At 36.2% G+C, this 22,942-nt stretch overlaps 1 protein-coding gene across 8 annotated transcripts in view; it reads right to left on the bottom strand.

Annotated features, from left to right (window-relative positions):
• HMG20A (high mobility group 20A) overlaps positions 1 to 22,942 on the bottom strand; it is a 75,893-nt gene that overhangs the window by 49,900 nt on the left and 3,051 nt on the right. For 2 of the 8 annotated variants that reach the window (XM_008708437.2, XM_008708438.2), the window contains exons 2-3: positions 13,111 to 13,229; positions 1,860 to 1,897 (exon numbers count right to left, since the gene is read on the bottom strand). The exons of 4 other annotated variants lie outside the window; for them this stretch is intronic. The gene's annotated coding sequence lies outside the window, so the exon portion shown is untranslated. The remainder of the gene's footprint in view (positions 1 to 1,859; positions 1,898 to 13,110; positions 13,230 to 22,942) is intronic. 2 more of the 8 variants (XM_008708439.2, XM_008708443.2) reach the window with 1 other exon arrangement.

The following is a 22,942-nucleotide window of genomic DNA, read 5'->3' as shown; positions in this document are numbered from 1 at the left end:
AGAAATTCTACTATTGGCTAGAAATGTATGGTTAATTCAATTTATACTCTGTTATTTTTCCAGATACAATTACATGACAATACACTGCAATTATCATACAAAAATCCCATTTAATTATGGGAAAATAGTTCATGACTATGAGTTTAATATGGCTTGGCATCTCCTTAAAAGGTTTAATTTGGAAAATTACAGTACATCTGAGGTTCATCAATGTATATTCTCATGTCACTGGGAAAAAAAGGAACAAGCTTTTTATAAATAAGTTATCATTTTACTTCTTGCTGATATATCTTGAGATATACTTCAAACAGAATATACTTAATCCATCTCTAATTCCACTGTCATCTCTTCCCCTTCAGATTCCAAATCTAGTTAGATGAAAAAGCTCATCATTACAGTGTTTTTCCACAGAAGCATCTTCTCTGGAGGCATTTATTCTCATTACAAAGTCTCTCCAAATATCTAATTTGGTTCCGGGTGTTTAGTAACATTAACGTATTTAAAAGACAAAATTGATAACTTAAAATCAAGATGTGCCAATGCGAACTATGAGGAAATTCTAAAACAAGTTCGCTCACAATTTTGGGGCAGAGGCAACCAAAGCACCTCAAAGTTTTGAGAAAGGACTATGTGCCATATGAACAACTAGCAGGCCACCTGAGGCAGTAGAAAGAGCTCTGGAGTCAGGGAGTCTGGCTCTGAGTTCAGGCTATGCCACCAAGTAACTGTGCCTTCTGGGATCACTAAACGCCTCTAGCCCAAGTTCCTTCCTCTGCTAATGAAGGACAAAATGAATTCAGATTTGTCATACCATGACAGAACACCATGAAACAGTACATTCAATTAAATGATATGAATTAAAAACAATTTTACAAACTAGCAGAAGATAGGAATATACCAAAAATTTAACATAAGATCACAATGAACACGTATGTACATACACAAACATAAACGTTCTCAAAGCACAGTATGTATTTCTGGATTCTTCTGTTAGTATTTATTTGCTATCTGGAAGTGAGACATGGTTAAACTGAAGGCTCTGAAATCAGACTGCCTGGATTCAAATCCCATCTTTTATTTTCAGCTACAGAAATTAGTATCTCTGAACCTGTTCTCTCATCTGTGAATGAGGATAATAATAGTACCTACTATAAAAGTTATTTGAAGAATTTAGCCATGTAAAGCAGGAAGTATGGTATCTATCACATAGTAAGGGCCCAATAACAATAATGATAACAGTAATAGTAGCAAGCACTTATTGCGTGTTTATTAAGTAACAGGCACTATTCTAAGAGTTTTACATGTATTATCCCATTTAATCTTCACAACTACCATGGGGTAAATACTATCATTAGCCCTTATTTTATAGTGAACTATCCACAGAGAGGATAAATAATGTAACCAAGTTAACTGTGGTAGTCATTATAGTTATTCATGAATATTTTTAGTTTTTCTTTCAGGAACACAGTAAGATTACACCATGGACCTCAGAGGGTCAACTCACAGTAGCAAGGGTCCAAAAGCAATTTTCCATGTTCCCCTCTTCCCTTACAGTGACTGTGATATATCACAATGGAGTTTATGTCAGCCTCCTTGCCTAACTGACCAAAAATAGCATAGCCCCCTGTTAACCCACTTTGGACAAGTAGCATGAGTGAGAAAGAAAGCCACTGAGATCCTGTAGTGGTTTTGTTATCACAGCAATAACCAAGTCTATCTTGATAGTAAATTTCAGATTTGGTATCATATTATCTACTTATTCGCAACTAATGCTGAAAGTTTAAGATTACAATTATGGGAGAAAATAATACAATTCTATGCATTTATTATCTAATTTAGTATCAGAATTTAAGAATTACCGGTCAAAATGTCTTCATAATCTTGGGCTAGGCGAAGTCTTTTAAAGAGGAAGCAAAAAGCACCAACCAGAAAAGAGAAAAATGATGAATTAGAGTTCACCAAAGTTAAGAACATCTATTCATCAAAGACCATGTTAAAAGGGTGAAAAAGTAAGCCACAGACTGGGAAATAATATTTGTAACACATATATCCCCTAAAGACTCATATTCAGAATGTATAAAGAACTCCTACAAATAAATGACCCATTTTTTTTCAAAAGGGGATAAAAATAAAGTGCTTCATAAAAGAGACCATCCAAAATGATCAACAACCACAGAAAAAGAAATACTATAACATATTCACCAAAATGGCTAAAATAAAAGACTGACAATACACAGTGTTGACAAGCAACTGAAATTTTCATATGTTTCTGGTGGGAATGAATTTAAATGTGCCCAATCACTCTGGAAAAACGTTTGGCAATAACTGCTAAAATAAACCTATACTATGAACCAGCAACTGCATTCCTAGTAATATATCCTAGAGAAATGAGTGCTGATGTTCACCAAAAGACATGTAATAAGTATGTGCATAGCCCCATTATTAAAAACAGCCTCAAGATGGAACCAACCCATGTCTTCATCAATAGTGGCGAGGATACATGATGATATATTCCTACAATAAAGTCAGTGAAACACTTGCAGATTGAACTACTGCTACATGCAACATGGATGAACCTCACAGACAGAATGATGTCAGAAGAAGCCAGACCCAGAGAGTAAATATTCCATGAATCCATTCGGGTGATGTCTAAGTGAAGGTGAAACTACTCTTTGGGGACAGAAATCAGCATAGCAGTTATCTACAGTAGGGGGGGAGAGAGGGTACTGACTGGAGAGTCTCCTGACGTGCTGAAAATATTTGCAGATATATATATATATACACACACACACAAATTCATTGACTTGTTCACTGAAGATTTGTGTACTTTCCTGTAAATACCACAGTTTTTAAAATTTAAAATAAAAAAAGGAAGCACTGGTTTAGATAAGAATTCCAGGACCGAAAGTTCCCACTAACATCACCAGGTCCAACTATACATCCAAGGTTCAGGTCTCAACCTGAATGCTTTCTTGGGAATGTCTGAAAAGCTCTGACCATTAGGTTTTTCTTTATAATGAACCCCAAATCTATTCCCAAAGACCTTCCATCCTTGGGTTCTCTTTCTACTCTTTTGGGGACAAATAGAACAAGTGTGCTCCCTCTTCTAAATCATATTCCCTCAGTTATCCCAAGACTAATCTGATGCCTGCTGAGATTCCTTTCAGCTGTAAAAATTCTAGAATTCTGTATTTTTATTAGTCCACATTTCGTTCATTTGCTCTTTCTCTACATCTCTGTAGAACTTTACTCTTTCAACCAAAGTATTCTAAAGTTAAGCTTCAACCTGAGTAGAAACCAGCTTGTAGATTTTTACTCAAAATGTGAATTTTAAATGTAGGTCAATATTTACAGTATATAGCTGGCCACATCTGTATGCTAATGAGAGCAGGAAGGCACATCTCTCAATGCTTAATACAGGAGAATACCAGAGTTCCCTATGAAAGATACCTAGCTCACCTGGATTTGAGAATGCTTACCATTAAATGTTTAGGCTGCAAAGATGAGAAGTGTATTTCTTAGAGAAAGACTAAGTCAAGGCAATGGTGATTATTTTGGCCAGTATATACCAAATAAGGATGAATATATGGAAAACACTGGTTATGCCGAAAGTGATGAATCCGAGTGTGCTTCATGAACAAACATAAAAGCATTTCTCAAAGAGCCAACTGAAGCATTCATGGAATTGTGTATTTTAAGGCATTCAAAAGTCTCTACAGAGTAAAGTTTAGGAGATAAATGTAAAATCAGAATGAGATTTTTCTCACAGTCAAGATAATGTATGTTCTAGCAGTACTCAGGCATTCTGTTTAAAAAGTGAAACACTGAAAGTTTGCCTGTATAATCATTTCATACCTACGACTGCCCTTTTACACTGCTACAACCTCATATTCTTACCATTCTGTCCTTTATTGAATGGACTAGAACAATAATCAAGACAGATTCAAGATTATATACAAAATCTGCAACATGAATTATGCAAAATAAAATGTATTCATTTCATGACTCTGGGGAAGTTTTGAGGCAGAATACAAAGTAAGAACAAGAAGGAAAATCTACTAACAGTAATGCTTTATTGTAATCTGGGAGAGAAATTCTTGCATGGCTGTGCTCTTCAAGACTAAAGGTGCCCTGAAATCGATGGTTTTATGGAGCTGGCAGAGAAATATGGATGGATTAAAAACCTGAAGGCAGTAAAGGTCATCCATCAGACTGAACCAGGGAAATTCTAAACACATCTCAAGATTCTCATCAACAACAATGAACTGAAGGCTCAAGCTCCACACTGCTCAATGATGTACTGATCTTTAAGGAGGAAACTAAATGTGCCAGGATACCTGACAGAGTTTAGCATCTGACATCAAACTCTTACACTTTTCTGAACTCCTCTAGAGCTGCCGACTTTTTATTCATCAAATGCTTGGCACTTAAACTATTATCAGGAATCTTCCTTTAATGTGCTATAGGCAATTCACACTTATCAGCTATCCATAATCTTTTCCTCAAAATCTGTTCCCCTCCCCATGTTCTCCATGTTGGCTGAGCGTACTCTACTCTGTCACTAAGGCTAAAAACTTGAGTCCTTTTCAGTGTTTCCCCTGCTCTTCCTGCCACAATGAATCCCTCACCAAGCCCAGCTGAATTCTGTCCTTTCTTCTGGGGCCTGTTATTACTGTCTCAGTTAGCGGCTTCAGTTTTCTTGGCCTGAGTACTTCAACAGCCTCCTGCCTGCCTGTCCCTCCTGACTCCAGTCTGTTTCCACACAACTACCAGTGATCATTCTAGAATAAAAATCTGATCATGCATATCATTCTTTGTTTAAAGTCATTCAAGAGGCTACCCACTGTCCTCAGGTATTTCTACTTTTTACGTTTTAAAATTCTGTTTGAAAGCATAAAAATTATGCTTGCTTTAAGTCTTTAAAGTTTAAGTGTTTTACAATAAGGATACATTATTGTATCATTAGAACAAGCAATAACACTTGGCCCCACAATAGGGAATGATCACCTTCAACCAGTTTTGGGATCAGGAAAAGGAACATTTAAATGAAATACAACATAAAAAGCTTCTAGGGCACTTGGGTGGCTCAGTAAGTCGAGTGTCCGACTCTTGATTTTGATTTTGACTCAGGTCATGATCTCAGGGTTGTGAGATCAAGCGCCTCATCAGGATCCCCACTCAGCAGAAAGTCGGCTTGAGGATTCTCTCCCTCTGTCCCTCTCCCCACTCGCATTCTTTTCCTCTCTCTCTAAAATAAAAACAAGTAAATCTTTAAAAAAAAAGTTTAAATTAAAACAATGTATTAAAAACAACTATATCTTCCCTACATTGAATTCACATCTTTAGTACCCTCTCTTTGTTCTTGCATGAAGTATCTTACAAATTTATCCCCTAGGTTGTAAGATGCATTTGGCTTGCTAATAAGACTGTTACACAGGGCTGGTAAATATTCAGTGAAAATAAAAATGCAGCCCTGACCTTCTCTTTAAGTAAATAAAAGAACAATAAATTATATCAAATAGCTTGTGTCCAGGAAATAAATAAAATTATGAAAAGGTAAGTATCGTAAGATTTAATGCTCCATATGCATCTTTAGTCTTCTACCTACGATGGAGTTTACTCTTAGTTTTTGAACTGGAAAGATTATTTTTCACAGTGTCATATTTAAACACATGGTTTAGCTCTTCAGATTAACAAATTATTCAGATAGAGTGATTTCTAGTCTCTCCCATAACCCTTTTAATTACAGTATTTATGTTCTTTCCGGCAATACATTTCTGTTGCTATCAACTCCAAAATCTCTTGAGGGCAAATGCCATTCAATATTATTATACATGCATTACCAAGTAAGGTAGGAGAAGCTGTTAAACCAACTGAGATCCCATGATGCCAGTTTCATTTCAATCTGCCTTCCAGGCTCCCAAAACATGTCAGCACTATTGTAGTAAAGTAGGTTATAAGTTTTGGATGATGTGATTTGCTTGAAAGACAAAGAGCAGAGTATACAGCAGACTATTACAGGTCATAGCAAAGTAAGTTCAGATCTATAGCTACAATTTATGCTTTATTATGCGTATTTACTAAGTACTGAAACAATGAACGTGAAGCCCAGCTAAGAGTTGAACACACCAGGTTACACATGCTTTTCCTACCTTCTAAGAGGGCACAGTTACAAGAAAAAAAAAAAAAAAAAAAAGAACAATGTAAGTGCTTAGGAGGAAAAAAGTTCTCACAATCATACTATACTCATAAAATGATGCACCGCTGAACTTAAATCCACTTAATCTATTTGAAAAACAGCACTTTGAATTTCAAATCTTTGAACTCAAGGCTCCTATCAGATGATGATCAACTGCTAACTAACAGGACAGTGTCCTTGATATAAAAATGGTTGCTGTACCACTGGCTAAGCATTTTCTACTTTTTAATAACGAGGATGCAATTACACCAATTCATCCTTGGTCTTCCACCCAGCCCCCTTGGAGCAGCAATATTCATTTGTAGGGTAGCACTCTAAGGTAGGATGCAAAGAGAGATCAATTCCAATCCTACGCACCAGTATTATTTTATTGTATGACAGACATTAAGCTACACACAAAAATTGAGTTGTAATTTCTAGTATGATAAGGTTTCACTTATCTAAAAAAACATTAAACTCGCTGCAGAAATGAATACAACTCTAGAAACAATGACATAGGCATAAAAGGGAAAGATTGTAAACAATACATCTACTCTGCTCCTTACCAATGATAGTACTAAACAAATCAGAGAAGATACATAATTAGTAATCGCTGAAAGCTAGAAAGACATACTTGGCCCAAGTTTTTCTTGGTACAATAAATGAATCTGTACACTATCCTCAGTATCATGTATTGCTAGAGAAAGATTTTAATTAGACGCCAGGGAGAAGAAATCTGCCAATTAGAATTTTGCAAGTAGTTTGTTTTGCTAGGAAATAAATGCCTAGCAGCTGACATTGTCTTTCTGGCAAAATAAAGCTGCTCTTTCCCCTTTTTTGAAATAAACATAAAAACCATCATGTTTATTTAATACACTCCCTAAATTGGCAATTAGCTTGAAAAGACTGTTCTTACATATGGCAGAGACCCCTGTACTTAAATATCCCCACCCCCTCTATAATCATAGTTTACCATATTTGTATGTTGTTACAGTACTATAGAAAGAAAGTCAATATTTCTCTAATATATTATTTCACTAGCTCTAGAGCCAGTGATCTACATTTTAAAAATCTGAAGAAAAAGCCGGCAGCAGCAACCAGAGGATTGTGAAATTCAGAAACTTATTTAGTCATACCCGAGAGCAGACATTTTAAAACTCCTATGAGCCCTAATTTCATTGATATGAAAATAGCTACGAATGTCTGGTAAATCTGCAAATATCAATAAATAGATGAAGCTCTAAAAATTATTTCACCAAGAGAGAATTAACAATTTTGCTAAAGGTAGAATAATGATGATGTTGATAGTGATAATGTCAGAAACCTGGCTTTTCAAAAGCATTCAAAATCTTCATTCTTGTTCTGCACCCCTTCCCTACCATGGCCCTGAATCTGCTTATATGCACAGTAAACATCTGGCATGTTTTTTTTCAATTTATGGGAGAATTCTAAGTATGGTATCTAGACCTTAGAAATAAAGAATACCTCATTTACTATACATTAAGAAATATGCTAAATCCCTAAAACTCTTCCTCTTGAAACAAAATTTATCTGGTCTAAAATTGGGTAGTAAACAGGCATTTTTAAATGGTTTTTTTCATGCTAGTGGCCTGAAAACTGCTTCAAATTTCTGGACTTATCATTTTTTACCAAACATACAATGAAACACCTAATTTTACTGAAATTAGCTTAAAAACAATTAAAATTTTAATTAAAAACTAAGTCTAAGATGAAGAAAGCAAACATAAGCTCCTAAGAAAATGTAGAATATTTTGTAACATCAAATCATAATAGCTCTGTATAGTTTATGAAACATATGAAGATAGTAGTATTATGAAATGTGGTCATTTTTGCCTTGCTGTGATTAAAAAGCATGTCATATACTTACTGTGGTGGCATTTCAACATACTTGTATGACCAAAAGAGCTAATAATCTTTACATGAACAATCCTGTCAATTCTAGTAGCAAGCAAATGCAATTAGACCACCTTTCCTTTGTAGTGCTGTAAGAATTATAAGAAAAAAAATGAAGTTCTAGAAACGAAGACAAATTACTTAGCTGAGACTGCCAGTGACAACACTCTGCCTCTAGTTTTTAAGAGCTCTAATCTAAGAAATGTGGGCAGGTGTATTCCTCTTTGGGGGCTTAAATAAAATTTGCCCACAACTGACAGTTCAGCTTAGCACATAAACTATACATCACTGAGAAGACTGACTTATCAAAAATGGTCTCCAGGCATTACAATGATTACGTGATGCCTTTCTCAGAGAGCAATTCTGAAGAAATAAAGGACTAACCCAGAGGAAACCCTTTCATGCTCCCAGGGTACAGGCACACAAATGAAATAGTTCCTGACTTATAATTTACCTAAGGTGGCATGCTATCTTTTCTCATTTACCATATATTTACTAAACATATAACATAGGCATTTAGTTAAGATACCAGAACTACAACAGGGAGCAAAACAGTCTCTGTTGTCATGAAAGTTACGGTTTGAAGTGAAAGACATCAAGCAAATATACCAATAAACAAAATTTAAAATCAAAAAATTCTATGAAGGAAAACAGAACACTATAGAATAACAGTGGGAGCTGTCATTTAGACAGGGCACCTTTCTACAGAAGTGCGCTGAATGTTAAATAGGTACCTTCCATGCTGAATATAGAGGTGACAAGGAACTTGGTGCTTTGGAGGAAGTGGGAGAAGTCTAGAGTGGGCTGTAGAAAATGACCAGGAAAGGAGAGCAGTAAAGAAAGATAAGCAAGAACTAAATCCTGCAGAGATGTGGGGCTATGTTAAAGGTTTGGGTTTTTCTCCAAAGTGTAGGAGCAAACCTTTGAAGAATTTTAAGGAAAGGCATGATATATTTACGCTTTTGAAAGGATCATTCTAACTTCTGTGTGAAGAATGGACTGAGAGGTAGTAAGAATGGATCTAGAAGGACCAGTTGGGAAGCTACTGCAATAGTCCTCCACAGCAAGATGGTGGTTTGAAATAGTATACTGGGAGTGGAGGATATAGCATAGAGGGTAAATTCAAGATCTGTTTAGGAAGCAGAATCGATAGAATCTAGTAGTGGTCTGGATGGGTGTGTGTGTGTGCTCATGTATGTGCATGGTAATGAGAGGTCTTTTTAAAAAAATATTTATTTATTTGAGAGAGACAGAGATAGTGAGAGAGAGCACGAGTAGGGAGGAGAGGGAGAAGCAGGTTCCCTGCTGAGCAGGTAGCCGGATGTGGGGCTGGATGCCAGGACCTCAGGATCATGACCTAAGCCAAAGGCAGACGTTTAACTGACTGAGCCACCCAAGTGCTCCGGTAATGAGAGGTCTTAAAAATGATTCAAGATGTCTAATTAGGAAGTTAGTAAATATTTATGGAGATATGATTTATAGAGATCAAGAAGATTGAAGATGTAGAAATAGGGAAAGAGCCAAGAGCTTAAGTAAGATTGAATATGATCATTGTAAGATGCCTTTGAGATAAATATCAAGTTGGAAGCTGAACACCAGACCCTAGAGCTCAGAAGTCTGGGTTGGTGATAGGAATTTAGGAATTTTCAGCACATATGGTGGTTGGTATTTTAAGTCAAGAATGTAAGAGATATCCTGGGGAGAGATGCTAGAGTAAGGAAAGAGGATTGAGTCCTGAGGAATTCAACAATTAGAAGATCAACAGAGAAGTTTGCAAAGGTGTGAAGAAAAAAAGATAAACCCAAACGTCGCTGAGAGATTAAATAAAATGAGAAAAGATGTCTGTTTTTTTGCAACATGGAAGTTATAAGCGATCTGGCAAGACCCTTCTGATGGACTGGTAGTCGTAGATAAGCATATCATCTACATGGTTTGTATGGGGGTGGGATGTCTAGAAAAATAACATAGCCTTCAAAGTCATTTGGAGGAGGTTAAGTAAACTAAGTTAGAAAAAATTATACAAATTATAAGTGCATAGCTTGTGAAAAGTATGACTTTCACCTACAATGTAACCCCTCCCATTCACTATCACCATAAAAGTAACTAGTGTGACTTCTAAACTGTAAATTTGTTTTGCTTGTTTTCAAACTTCATCCATACACTATATACTTATTTGTGTCTGGCTTCTTTTGCTCAGTATTATGCTTGATGATCATCCCATGTTGTTACAAGAAGAATTTATTCACCCTTTCTACTTTGATGGATGTTAAGGCTATTTATAATGCTACTATGAATACTCTGGTTCATTCTTGTCTTTTGGTGAATATATGTATAGATTTCTGCTGGCTGTACACCCCAGAATAGCTAGGTCAGAGGATATATGCATGTTCACTTTTAGAACATACAAACTGATTTCCAAAATAGTCTCAACGATTTAAATACACATCTACCAATAGCATATTAAGTTTCAGTTGTTCCACATCAAGGTACTTGATACTGTCAGTCTTTTAAAATTTTAGCCATTTCTTAGGGTATGTAGTGGTATCTCATTGTGGTTTTGATTTGAATTTATTCAATGATTAACAATTATTGGATGCATGTTGGTTTTTGGATAGTATCTTTTGTGGAGCACCCATTCAAGTATTTTGTCCTTTTGGAAATTTGGTTTTCTTTTTTCTCTTACTGATTTTTAGGAGTTTGACAAGTCCTTTATTAGATACATGGATTACAATTATATTCTCTCACTCTCTGACTTGTTTGTTCTCTTATAATAGTTATGTCTTCTGATTAATATAAGTTCTTAATTTTAATAAGGTTCAATTTAGCAATCTTCTCCTTCCTTTTTGGACCCTCACCTATTCCAAGATTGTTAAGGTATTTTCAGTTTGTCCCTAAAGTCTCATCTTTAACATTTAGACCTATGAACCAACTGGAATTGATTCTTGTGAGGTAGGAATCAAGATTCATTCTTTCCCCTCCTCACACAACCCACCACTATTTATTGAAAACTCTTCTTTCCCTACTGTGCTGCAGTGCCTTCGCTGTCATAAAATCAAGTAATCACATACATGTTAGGCTGTTTCTGGACTCTTTATTCTGTTCCACAGATCCATTTGTCTATCCTCGTGTGAATTATGACACAGTCTAATTACTGTGGTTTTATAGCAAACCCTGTTATCTGGTAATGAAAGTCTTTCAGCTTTGTTCTTAAGATTGTCTTGACTATTCTTAGTCCTTTTCATGTCTGTGTGGATTTTAAAACCAATTCATCACTCCCTTTTTCTACCCTATATATAAGCCATCTGGCATTTTATTAGGATTCTATTTAATCTATAGACCAATTTAGGAAGGAGTCAATCTTCACAGAACTGAGTTTCCCAATCTGATTATAGATTATTAGCTTTTAATTTCTGTCAAAGTTTTCTGTCAAAAGGTCTTACAAGACTTGTTTGATTTTTTTTTTTTTTGGATTCTATTGTAAATGGTATTGTTTTTGTAAATTTCATTTTCTAACTTGTTGCTTGTATACAAATTAATTTTGTATTTTGATCTTGCATCAAGTAGTCTTGCTAACTTCATTTACTAATTCTAATAATTTGTAGATTTTTTACATTCCCAAGTAATATATTTAGGTTTATGAAAGAGACTGGCCTGTAAATATTTTCTCTCAAAATGTGATAGTCGGGTTTTGGCATCAAGGCTTTGCTGATTTCAGAAAACGAGTCAAATTCTATGAAAGATTTTAACTAAGATTGGGGTTACTTCTCTAAACATTTATAAGAATTCACCAGTGGGGCGCCTGGGTGGCTCTGGTGGGTTAAGCGTCTGCCTTTGGCTCAGGTCATGATCCCAGCGTCTTGGGATGGAGCCCAGTGTCAGGCTCTCTACTCTGCAGGGAGTCCTTTTCTTCCTCTCCCTCTGCCTCTCCCCCTGTTCGTGCTTTCTCTCTCTCTCTAATAAATAAAATCTTAAAAAAAAAAGAATTCACCAGTGAAGTCATCTAGGTATGACTTTCTTTGTAAATAAAATTTAAATAATGGAGTTAATGCCTTTAACAGGTAAAAGCAATATTCAGATATCCCATTTCTCCATGTGCCAATTTTGGTAAAGTATGTTTACCATTTCACCTGAAATTTAAAATTTGCTTGCATAAAGTTGTTCATAATATCTTACCATTTTAACATCTGTAGAATCTGTAGAGAAATGTCTTCTTTTCATTCCTAATATTGTATTCTTTTTTTTTTTTTTAAAGAATTTATTTATTTGAGAGAGAGAGCACAAGCGAGAGAGCACAGGAGGAGCGGCAGAGGCAGAGGCAGAGGGAAAAGCAGGCTCCCAGCTGAGCAGGGAGCCAGATGCAGGGCTAAATCCCAGGACCCTGAGATCATGACCTGAGCCAATGGCAGATGCTTAATCGACTGAGCCACCCAGGTGCCTTTTTTCCCCCTTGATCAGTATTGCTAGAGGTCTATGCATTTTACTGATTTCTTCAAAGAACTAACTTTTGGTTTTCTTGTTATTTCCTATTGCACATTTGTTTTCTATTTCATTAATTCCTACTTTTTATAATTTCCTTTTACTACTTACTTTAGTTTTAATTTGCTGTTCTTCTCCTAATTTCTTGAGATGGATATTGAGATCACTGATTTTTGACTTTTCTAATATACCCATTTATAGCTATACATTTCCCATCATATACATTTCCATCATAGCTTTAGCGGATTCACATATATTTTGATATACTGTATTTTCATTATCATTCTGTTGCAAATGTGTTCTAATTTCATAGTGCTTTCTCTTTGATCCAATGGGTTATTTGGAAATGTATTTTGGGGGGAGTTTGCTACCTACTCTTTTATAATCCATTCCTTAATTCTATTGTGGCTGGATAGCACATTCTGGATTAGATTTGTTGAGACTTTCTCTATGGCCCATCATGTGATCTATTTTGGTAAAAGATCTGTGTGAACTTGAAAAAACATTTTTTAAGCTGTATTACTAGATACATACAAACTTACAGTTCTTACGTTTTCCTGATAGAATGACCCTTTTGGGGTGTCCGGTTGGCTCAGTTGCTGGAACATGGGACTCCTGATCTTGGGGTTGTGGGTTTGAGCCCCATCTTGGGTGTAGATTACTTAAATAAAATAAAATAAAAAAAAAAGAACAACCCTTTTATAATTATGAAATATTTTCTTATTTCTAGTTATTCTTCTTGTATTCAAGTCTATTGTGCATTGTTATTAATATATATATATATATATATATATAGTTTGTTTTGTTTAGTGTTTGTATGATATTTTCCATTCTTTTATTTCCAATCTTTCTGGGTCTTTACATTTATGGTGAGTCTTTCATAAGCAGTATGTAGTTGTATTAAAAACAAATCAATCTGACATTTACTGTTTTAATTGGTTTTTAAATAAAATTTGGTTTCTACCTATTATGTTATTGTTTCTGTCTCATGTTATATGTCCTTCTCTTTCCTTCTTTTGGATTAATCTAGTAATTTTTCATTCTGTTTTTCTCCTAGCTATACACTCACTTACTGTTCTTTTACTGGTTATACAGGAGATTACAACATACATCATTGGCTTATTTTAGTCTAATAAAACATTAGGAATTCTACTCCTTCCGGACAATGCTAGGACCTTGTACTTTCCATTTACACTGATCCTACCTTTTGTGTTACAATGATCACACATTTTAATTTTATATATATTTAAAACCCCGAAAGACATTACTGTTTTTATATAGTCAATGTTAATGTAGCTGTATCCACGTATTTATCCTTTCTGTTGCTCTTTGTTTCGTTCTTGAACTTTCAAGTTCCATCTAGGATCATTTTTTTCTGTTTGAAAAATTACCTTTAGGGTTTTTTGTTTGTTTTTGTTTTTTTGTGACGGAATGCATGCAGTAAGTTGTTTTAGTTATTTTTCTGGTAATCTCTTTATGTCTCATGTACTTCAGAACAACATTTTCATTGGGAATAGATTTTTAGATTGACAGTTAATTTCTTTAAGCACTTTAAAGATTGCATTCTATTGTTTTTTTGACCTCCACTATTTCTGTTGAGAAGTCAGATGTGTCTTATCATTGTTCCTTTGAATATGAAAGGACTTTAATTCTCTGGCTACTTTCAGCAGTTTTACTATAAAGTGCCTAAGTTTGGTACTCCTTGCATTTCTTCTTATTTTCCTCCTTGCATTTATTCTGCTTGAATCCATGGCTTCATGTCTTTCATCAGTTCAGGAAAATTCTCAGTCATTATGTCAAAAGTTTAGCTAAGGTACTCCACGGTATTGCTGTATTGGTGTCCATTTTATTGGGCCAAGCAGCCTGGGGGTGGAGGGAACTTAAACTGACATTCGCCCCTCAGGAAAGCACGTGCCTTAGCCAACAACCTGCAGAGTCACACATGAATTTAAGTTCCTGATACGATTTACCCAATAGCTGTTGTGATAACAGTCTCCCCTAGCTCCCAGGGCCTTCCCCTTGTGCGTCCCCTCGGTTAAGATCCCCTTGGAGCTTATTAAATTCTGTTCTTTTGGTTTCAATTGATCAGTCAAGCCTTAGCCTGGGAACTCTAAAGCACTTCGCCCATGGAACCTCATAAAGGCATATGCCCCGGTCCTGTGGCTCTCTCTATCTGTACCCTACCTTGATCTTCCTGTGTGGTCCCTTAAGGTGTACCGTGTACTTTCTCTAGGACCTGTGAGAAATAAATTTTTCTATTTCAATTCCCTTATGATCTTTTGTTAAACTGTGCTTCACCACTTGACACTCCAGAGCTCTACTTACCAAAGGTTAATTTAACAATTAGTCACAACACATTACCTTTTCAAACACTGCTTTTCCTAATTTTCTCTCTCCTTTTCCAGGACTCCAATTACAAGTGTATTAGACTTTTTCATCACTTCCCCTATATTTTTGAATATTTTCATATTGCTGCGATAACAAATTACCATAAAACTACTGGCTTAGAGTTATACAAATTTATTTCCTTATGGTCTGGATATTAGAAGTCTAAAACGGTTCCAAAGGGCTGGATTTGTCTGGAGGCTCCAGGGGAGAATCCATTTCCTTGCCTTTTCCAGCTTCTAGGTGCTGCCTTCTGGTTTATGGCCCCTTCCACCACCTTCAAAGCCACGAATGCAGCATCTTCTCTTCTCTCTGACCTATTTCGGTGTATCTTCTATCTATATCTGATCTTTTTGCCTCCCACTTAAGATCCTTCTGATTACACAGGACACATCTGGATAATCCAGGATAATCTTACCTCAAGATTCCTAATTTAGTCATATCTGCAAAGTTCTTTTTTTCTTATGTAGGGTAACATATGCACAGGTTCTGGGGATTAGGATATGGACATCTTTCAGGGGCCATTATTCAGCCTTTCACATTCTCTTATACTTTTTATTATATTTTCATACTTCTTCTCCATGCTTCAGTCTGACATTTTCTAAGGCTCCATCTTCCAATTCACCTCTTCTGTTTTGTTAAATCCTATTAAAGGTTCTTAGTTTCAATCATTGTATTTTTTGGTTTCTAGAACATCCAAATGATTTTTAAATCCCACTTCTCTAGTAACATTTTCCATTTTAGCATCTATTTCTTTTAAACGTATTAGTCACTGTCTGTGTTTGATAACTCCAATATCTGTATCACTTCATCTGTTCCCACTGTCCGCATTTTCTCTTAATCCTATTATTTTCATTTGCCTGGTAATTTTTGCTAACAAGGTAGATGGAAAATTGTAGAAGCTTTGGAAGACATTACTGCCTTCAGAGAGAAATCACCCTCTCCTCTGGAATGCAGCAACAGGATAGATCACCTTATTTTTATCAGAAACTGAGCTGATTTGAGGTTAGGTGGCAATTTTCATAAGGCTCTCTCTCTACCTCTAGTTTGCCTCCACTTAAAGGGTATAGTCCTTTAAAACGGAATCCTACTTGAGAGTCTGGGCTACTTATAGGTCCTTTCCTCCCTGGAGGAACCTGAATTTTAACTTTTGCTTCTCAACATCATGAGACGGACAAAAATTTCACTCTGATTTTCAGGAGTTTTCTGCTTAGCTTCTTAACCTTTGACTCTGGGTAACAAATATCCTAAGAGAAAAATAAATTAAAAAAAATAATTTCTTGGTGCCTAACCTTTTCTCCTAGGATTTTTGGCTCCTCAGTCCTGGCCACCTGGGGATCTCTAAACTCCCAATTTTTGTGTACCAGCCCTAAACTGGCTCCTCTGCTTCTAGCAGAAGTCCTCTGCTAAGTTTCATAATCTCTTCTTTTGTACCAAGAATTAACCAAATTCCTAGAGGGGAAAAGAGAAGCACAGAACATAAGTCCACATCTTTGAAGTTGCCTGGACTCCATAATTTTGGTTTCTTAAGTTCTGGCTACCTCAGTAGTCTCTGATATTACTATTCTTTTCTTTCCTTTTTTTGGTATGATATTTGCCTTTTCATGTTGTTCTCAGCAAAAGCATCAGTCTGTAGTAACCTAGTCCTTCAGAGCCAGAAGTGGAAGTCATAGCAGGGTTCTCAATCAAAACTCTACTGGTTACTAGCTGTGTGACTTTGGCAAATTACTTAACCTAGATACTTAAACATTCTGAGTTTCAATTTTCTTTTATGTAAAATGAATACTATCTTATACAGTTATGAGATGTGAAGATTAAATGAAATACATTTGTAAAATGTCTAGTAACAAAAACACTTAATGAGGGCTTACTATGTGACAGGCACCTTATGTGGATTTAATGGAGATATGATTATCATCTCCCATTTCCTTTCCAAGGTCACATAGTAGTAACTGATGGAGCAAGGATTTGACTCTAGAGCACTTTCCTTACTAACTACTCAATACTACTTCTCTAATATTGCTTTTGTATCATGTCTGATACCAGTTAAATGCTCAATAAATGTCAGTTATTATTATACAGGAAATAAAAATGCTTCAGAAATATACACTGATCACATCAGTTTTCCTCTTCTTTTTATTTTTTCCTTTTTCTTTTTGAAAAAACATTCTTAAAACATCTTTCTATGTATTTTAAAAGAACCTCTTGTGAAAAATGTCTAATAGCCTACTGAATGGGGAGGCAATCATTTGCTTAACCACTACTTTACTTTTGGATATTCAGAAGGTTTCCATTTTTTTAGACAGTATAGATATCAGTACTATTAACATTTTGTGTCTTTAACTCCTTTCCTCATTTGAAGTATTTTTTCAGAATAAAATCCTATCAGTCGATTACTGGCTCATGACTATGAACACTTCATTATTGCTGATATAACAGCTATACCGTTACACTGTTACCCCAAAGAGTTGTAGTAATTATGATACCATCAGCAACGAAAATGAAAGGTTTGTGTCAAGAGAATAGGAATTAAAGCTATGGAGAACAGGAATGACAGAAATGTGGAGATGGGAAAGAGAAGAAAGATATACATTCTGAGGCTAGGAAAGAAAAAAGTGGAGTACCTGGATACTAATTCTCGTGAAGGAGGGGTATCAATTTCACTTAAAGGACTAGGGATGGAAAAAGGACTGGGCTGTGCTGAAAATTCAAATGCTTCAATATAAATAAACACACATGTACAACATAATCTTTGATGAATAATGTTTCTATGATAAGTTTTCAAAAGACATGTTTCCCACCCTCATCAATGCAACACTGCATACAGAGAAATATTATTTAGGTGTAATTTACAGATAAGATTATCTGATACACCAGGGTTTAACTTAATCTTCAATATCACTTATTTTAACCTAACATTCTAACAACATTTAGTAATCCGGTGTGTGCATCTCTATTATTGTTGTTTGAAGATACGCAGAGAAATTATCTCTCTTGAGGATAGCATATTAAATTATAAAAATTTATACATATAACTTACAAAATAACCACACGTTACTGTTTTCTCTTAGTTTAGTCAATTTAGTAAAACGTACTGGGAAGCAGAAGGCCTATGTTCTAGCACCCACTATGTCACCTGCTTGGTGCATAATTTTGGGCCTTACCTGCCTTACCTCTATATTGGGATTATATTTTATCTGACTAAAAGCCAGTATAGGAACATGATATCTCTTGTTTAATATTCCTGATCTTAAATATATTTAGTGAGTATACTATACTTGAATAAAAGTGAAAGGGTCTCTCATTTGCTAATGCCTACCATGATTTGAATCTTTTTTTAAAATTTGAATATCTTATTAACCTCATCACCAGTTTAGATTTGAAGTTATTATTTTAAAAGCTACTTTGCAGGACTCTCTTAGGGTCATTTGTCTGCTCCTTCTACCATCAGATGAATCTCAATGTATATACTCAAAGGCAGTTGCTTTTCTACCACTGCCTTCCTCTTTCTCCTATTGTAGATTTTGGGACAGTTTCTCATCAGGGAGAAACAGAAAGGGCCCTGAAAATGTGGGCTTAAAGAGAGACCCTCCTCTCTTTGTCTTTGCACTATAGCCTCCCCAAGAAAAAATGAAGCAAATAAAAGACTTCTCTGCTAACTGCTTCATTATGTGCACAGGTAAGTGCCTGACTATCCAAGTTCCATCTCAGATTTTTCTTCCAGTTTCTGTTAGCCCCTAGAAAATTTTAGGGGATCGTGGAGTGTGAGAATGGTAACTTGCTTAAGAGGCATTCAAATCTTGTCTCTATCACTTACTGGCTAAGTGATTTTGGGAAAGTGACCTAAGCTCTCGAAGTCTCAATTTTTTCATATGTAAAATGAAGTTAGTTAATACCTACAACACTAAATTATTAGAATTAAATTAGTCAAATAGTATTTGGAATTACGGCTAACTGTGGTTTGAATGTGAATATCATTTAGAAAATAAGGAGAGCCCCACTGAATAGTTTTTAAGCTGATTCAAATTAGAGGCTGGTTTATTTCTAGGGTTCTAAAAATCCATACCTTTTAAAAAATCCATTCTAGATGGCAGAGCAAATATAAAGGCTTTGAATTCTTTCATGCTCCAATAGATGCCAATTCCAAGGTATAGAAAATGGTATATTAAAAGCAACAGCCAAAAAGAAGAATAATTTTGTATCTATTCAATTAGCCAAAAACTTGCTGGTGAAATTATGGGGAGAACAACACACTCATACATTGCTGGTGCATCAAAAGTTAGTTCAACCTTTCAGAGAAATAATACAGTATTCTATCGAGAACTATAAAATGCTGATACCCTTAGAACCAATAATCCCACTCATAAGACTTTATCCTAAGACGTTAATTCAAATAAGGATAATAGCGGGCACATAAAAGGTACTCACATATTTCTTCAAATGAATACCTTTATTTGCACTGGGCTCTCCAAGTCACTGCCCTTGGGTTCCTTCTCATTTAAGATTTTCTATTTTCATCATCTCAGGATAGTTTTATTTATTTATTTATTTATTTATTTATTTATTTATTTATTTAAAGATTTATTTATTTGACAAAGAGAGAGTGAGTCAGCAAGAGAGGGAACACAAGCAGGGGGAGTGGGAGAGGAAGAAGCAGGCTCCCAGCGTAGGAGCCTGATGTGGGGCTCGATCCCAGAACGCCGGGATCACACCCTGAGCTGAAGGCAGCCGCTTAACGACTGATTCACCCAGGCGCCCCAGGATAGTTTTATTTATTTAAAGATTTTATTTATTTATTTGACAGGGGGGTGGAGAGAGAGAGAGCGAGAGCACAAGCAAGGGGAACAGCAGGCAGAGGGAAAGGGAGAAGAAGCAGGCTCCTCACTGAGCAGGGAGCCCGATGCGGGGCTTGATCCCAGGACCCTGGGATCATGACCTGAGCTAAAGGCAGACGCCCAACCACTGAGCCACCCAGGCACCTCTCAGGAGAGTTTTAGAATCAAATTATTTTGTCTTTGTCTAGTCTCTGTTCTCCAACCTTCTCCATTAACTTCATTGTTGATTGCTATCAAACCCCCTGACCTTCTGATACTTTCAACCTCTAAATTCAGTTTACCTTTATAAGGACACCAAGTTGACAATATACTACACCCTTGACCAAATAAAAAATCTGGCGCTTCCATCAAGATCCTAGGATGTATTTCTCCTTTGTCAACACCTTTCTAGTCTCACCAACTGCCTTACTGCCTGCTTCACTAAGACAAAAGATAGCCAGAAACCTTCATACCCATCCTCACCTGATCCTCACTATATCTCTAAGTCTTGTACCTAGCCACTTGTATTTCCCTCTAGGATCCAAGGAAAAATTATCACCTCCTTGCTTCCATACTATTGCTTTCTTCTAGTTTCATCCAAAATCCAAATTCTTCAAGTTTAAGTATCTCCTTCTTTTTTAAAGATATAATTCACACACCTCTTTAGTGTACGATTTCAGTGGTTTTTAGTATGTTGGTATACAAGGTACTTTAGTATCAAGATTGTACAACCATCACCACTATCTAATTCCAGAACATCTTCATTAACCCAGAAGAAATTCCATGCCCATTAGCAGTCACTCCCCATCCCCTACCTCCAACCCCTGGCAACCTCTGATATACTTTCCACCTCTATGGACATTTCATATAAATGGAATCATACATAATGTGACTTTCTGTGTCTGGCTTCTTTCATTGAGTGTAATATTTTCAAGGTTCATCCATGTTATAGTATGTATCACTACTTCTTTCCTTTTTACTGATGAATAATATTTCTTTGGATGGCTATACTACACTTCATTCATCAACTGATGAACATTTGGATTTGTTTCTATTTTTTGACTCTTACGAGTAGTGCTGTTATGAACATCTGCATAAAAGTTTTTATGTGCATATATTTTCTTTTTTTTTTAAATTAATTTATTTGACAGAAAGAGAGAGAGCACAAGTAGGGGGAGTAGCAGGTAGAGGGAGAAGCAAGCTCCTCGCTGAGCAGGGAGCCCGATGTGGAGCTCCATCCCAGGACCCTGGGATCATGATCTGAGCTGAAGGCAGACACTTAACTGACTGAGCCACCCAGGCGCCCCTGTATTTTCAATCTCTTGGGTATGCAAACTAGGAGTAGAAATGCAAGTTAAGTACCTCTTGATATCCAAATCTATTGTTTCTGAGTTCTGAGAGCTTGAGTTATCTTTCGCAATGCAAACAACTCTATACTGACCTCTCCATCCCACCTTCACTCAAACACCTGGAGTCTTCGGAGTCTACACGTTAATTGCAACTTACTTCTTTCCACTTAAATTGAAGACAGGGATCAATTCTCACAGTTTTGATCATACAGTAGTTGTTTAATATATGTTCATTGATACACTGACATCCTGAGATGCTCACAAATGCGAGAATGAGGACTTATTCGTTCCTTCATTTGGCAGATACCTGAGTTGTACACTGGTCACTGTGCTTAATGTTCGGTACAAATAGTGCACAAAAGTTAGTAAGTTCCATCATACCCCAAGTGCCACTTCAACTTCACAAATATGCACTATATACTTATGATGTGAATAGCATTGTGTCAGGTATTTCAGCAGACACAGACAGGAAAAAGATATAGTCTGCAGCCTTTTATGGCAGTACATAAGCTCCACATACAAAAATAACAACAACAAAAGCAAACAACAGCAGCAGCAGCAATGGATGCTAAATGCCATAAGGAAAGTACAAAAGGCTCTGGAGAGTCAATGGTAAGAGCATATATGCTTGAAAGAGTGGAGTGAGAAGGACCAATATCAGAAAATACTTCCTGAAGTTGAAGGTGGTAGGGCCTCCAAGATGATGGCATTTTGACAGATAGGGATTCCTAGCTAAAGAGAAAGTGTTTCAGGTGGAGGATAGCAAGATTGAAAGGCTGGGTACAGTACAGAATTTTTTTCAGAGACCAATCCAGTTAGGAATGTGTAGATGGGTAATGAGTGAATGTTAGGCTTAGTATTTAAATAGGTTTAGAAGAATCATTTGAAAGCCTTTCTGTAACAATTCAAATTACTTTGCTGATTCCTTAATCTTTTCTTGAAACTCTTCTATTATATATACTTTCTAAAGTGATTATGGATATTAGAAATTTCTCCTTCTCACAAGAGATAGAAAATAAAATCTTAATAGCAGAGCAGGCTGATAGAAGAAGGCATAGGGGCGCCTAGGTGGCACAGCAGTTAAGCGTCTGCCTTTGGCTCAGGGCGTGATCCCAGCATTGTGGGATCAAGCCCCACATCAGGCTCCTCTGCTATGAGCCTGCTTCTTCCTCTCCCACTCCCCCTGCTTGTGTCCCCTCTCTTGCTAGCTGTCTCTATCTCTGCCAAATAAATAAATAAAATCTTAAAAAAAAAAAGAGAAGAAGGCATAATTTCAATAATTCTGGCACCGCATCTCCATACTTTGGGGGACATGTAAGGCTTAAAACACACATGTACGCAAATCATAATGGCCAAAATAGCAGAAGCAAGACTGGAATAAAATAATTGCATTCATTAAGGTCCTAACACCAGGCATTGTGCCAGGTGATTTACCCAGAATATACTCAATCCGCCAAACAACCCTATTTAGGTTTATGGCAACTGAGTCTGAGAGGTCAAATAAATTTTTCAAGGTAACAAAGCTAGTAAGCTCAGCTAGTAAAAGGTGGATATGAGTTTTGAAACCAGGCCTCTCCGATCCCCTATTTTCTCTATTGCTCACTTCTGTTTTTAGTACATAAAGGAGACCAGGGGCTTTAATGGTCTGGAGAAAAGTTAGGCTGAAATAGTCAAAACTAGTTTTGGAATGGCTTACAGATTGAGATCCGGAGAGATGAAGTTTAGGGCTGCTTCTCGATCCAGTATGAACAATGATTGTATGATAGATCTTATTTAGGAATACCAAGGCAGCAATACTCTGCTTTTCGTTTGGACACTAGAGAGTA

This window comes from Ursus maritimus, unplaced genomic scaffold, assembly GCF_017311325.1.
Source record: "Ursus maritimus isolate PB19 unplaced genomic scaffold, ASM1731132v1 scaffold_27, whole genome shotgun sequence".
Taxonomy (NCBI): domain Eukaryota; kingdom Metazoa; phylum Chordata; class Mammalia; order Carnivora; family Ursidae; genus Ursus; species Ursus maritimus.
The sequence above is the reverse complement of the archived record's forward strand: the minus strand, read 5'-3'. Positions and strand labels throughout refer to the sequence as shown.